Below are 2672 nucleotides of genomic sequence, written 5' to 3' on the forward strand. Positions count from 1 at the left end.
TTTCAACTTTGTGGCTTGTTTTGGTGGGTGGCGGGTGAAAGCGTGTGGGCTGGCCGGCCTGTGTAGGGGGAGCAGGATCAGCCTGCCCCTGAGAGAGGATGGCCCTCCCTGGCGGCGCGCAAGAGTGGGCAGGTGCCCAGGCTGTCCACATGCCCAGCCGGGTCACCCCCTCGCAGCCCAGGAGGCCTGGCGGAGGTCACGCAGCAAGTCTGGGACTGCTGGGTAGAGGGGTGCGAGTGGCCCAGACGGGGACCCCGCCGCCTGGTGGGACGTGTGGCAGGCGCCACCTGGTGGATGCCCGGTGGCCGCTTGCTCAGCGCAGAGGAGCCAGCTGCCCGGCAAGCACGGGCGGAGGGAGCCTGGGAGCCTTGGCCTCATCTCTCCCATGCAGGTGTGGCTGGGATGCGGGGACATTTATAGGTCCTGGGGCATGCGCCTGGAGGTGGGGGTGGGGGGGGCCCCCTCCCTTTCCAGACCCCAAGGTGACTCCAGGTGGGGTGGCTGTCCCCTCCCGCTGGAGGGAGCGCCTGTGAGGAGTGCCAGGTTGGGGGCACATCCGGAGTAGGCCCCAGTCACAAGAGGACACAGCTCTTTTGGAACCACACACACACACCAAACGTTACATATGAAAGAGGTAAAAGAGACGTCCAGATGTCACACGGATGAACATGGGCATCAAATCAGAACCCCGTGTGCTGTCGGCGCAAAGGTAAAACGGTGCAGCCGCTGAGAGCAAACAGTATGGCGGTTCCTCGAGAAATGAGACACCCAATAACCCAGCAAGTCCACTTCTGGGTCTGTAGCCACAAGGGCTGAAAGCAGAGAGCCCGTCGCCATGGTCACTGCAGCATGATTCACGGGGGCCAAACCGTGGATGGCACCCAAGTGTCCACAGTGGGTGAATGGATAAGCAAACCGAGGCCCGTCCATTCACGGGACTGTGACCCAGCCTTCAGAAAAGGACCTTCTGGCTCCCGCCGCCACATGCATGGACCCTGAGGACATTATGCCGAGTGGCATTAGGATTCCATTTACACAAGGGCCCTGAGGAGTGAGATGCACGGGGAGAGAGAGAGTGGTGCCAGGGGCTGGGGAGTCGGATTTGCAAGATGAAGAGTTCCAGAGACGACGGTGGGCGGTGGTGAGCGTATTTAATGCCATCGAGCTGTACACTTGAAATGGTTAAGGCCTTTAAGTTTTATGTATACCTTGACACAGAAAAGAGCAAAGTCCACCAGAGAAAACACAGTGACACCCTTCCGTTGTCCTCAGACTTTGGGCAGACAGTGGCTGCGGTGGCAGGTGCGGGCGGGAACCGGGGAGGAGCCTGGGGCCCCGTTGTCAGGCGGGCCCAGCCCTTCCCACAGGTGATGGGGGATGCTTTCTGTCCCAGGAGAGGGGTCAAGGTCAAGGGCATGGACACAATACAACCCCATCTCAAGTGGGGGGAGCTGAGGAAATGGGTGGGGGCTGTGGGGGGGGCGCAAAGGCAATGGGCACCTTGGACAGAAAACTCCCGGGGGCCATCCCCACCCCCCCATCGCGGCAGGTGTGGGAAGGAGCTAACTTGGGGCTGCGGGCCTGCCTGGTGATGGGGGATGTGCATGCCCTGCAGAGCTGGGGGTGTTAGGGGCTGGGCCTGCTATCTAGAAGCTGCCAGCCAGGGACAGCTGCTCAGAGATGGAGCTTACCGTCCTTTGGGTTTTGTGTCTTTACACCGAAGGTGAACTTCTGTAGACGACAGAGGAGGGTCTCGCTCTTTTGCTGTCTGTCGGGACAATCCGACCAGCTCTGGCCTTTCCCGCCTTGACTGAGGCATTGGGTCTGTTCATACTGCAGGCGGCTGTGGGCAAGACTGAGCTTACGAACCCTCTTGCTGTTCTTCTGCGCCCCATTTGTTCTTTGTTCCTTCTTTCATCTTTCCTCGCCTGATTTTGGATTAAATGACTTTTTTCAAACATCATCTTCTCTCCTTGACTGGCTTGTTTTACCAGTTTTCCCACTGATGCTGCTTTCCACTGCAGGATCTGGCCACGATGCCGAGCTGCACGTAGGGCCCCAGCCCAGCGACTCTGGGACGGACAGGGCATACCTTGCATTTCTCGTCTTCAAGTGTGGTCGGGGCCTCACAAGCAGGACCAGGACAGGGCACACTCCATTCCCACACTCTGCATCCACAAACGTCAAGACCCCTAAATGTGCTATAACTTCTGCTTTCAAGAGTCAACTGGCATTTTTTTTTTAATATAGGAGCATGTGCGACTCTGCAGAATGATGCCACATGCCTTATTTTTATATATATTTTTAAGACTTTATCTGAGAGAGAGCGCGGGAGCGAGAGTGAGAGCGCACCAGTAAGGTGAAGGGCAGAGGGAGAAGCAGGCTCCCGGCTGAGCAGGGAGCCCGATGTGGGGCTCGATCCCAGGACCCTGGGATCATGGCCTGAGCCGAAGGCAGACACTTAACCATCTGAGCCACCCAGGTGCCCGTTTTTACTTTTTAAAAGATTTTATTTTGGGGGTGCCTGGGTGGCTCAGTCGTTAAGCGTCTGCCTTCGGCTCAGGTCATGATCCCGGGGTCCTGGGATCGAGCTCCACATCAGGCTCCCTGCTCAGCAGGAAGCCCGCTTCTCCCTCTCCCACTCCCCCTGCTTGTGCTCCCTCTCCCGCTGT

This window comes from Neomonachus schauinslandi, chromosome 9, assembly GCF_002201575.2.
Source record: "Neomonachus schauinslandi chromosome 9, ASM220157v2, whole genome shotgun sequence".
Taxonomy (NCBI): domain Eukaryota; kingdom Metazoa; phylum Chordata; class Mammalia; order Carnivora; family Phocidae; genus Neomonachus; species Neomonachus schauinslandi.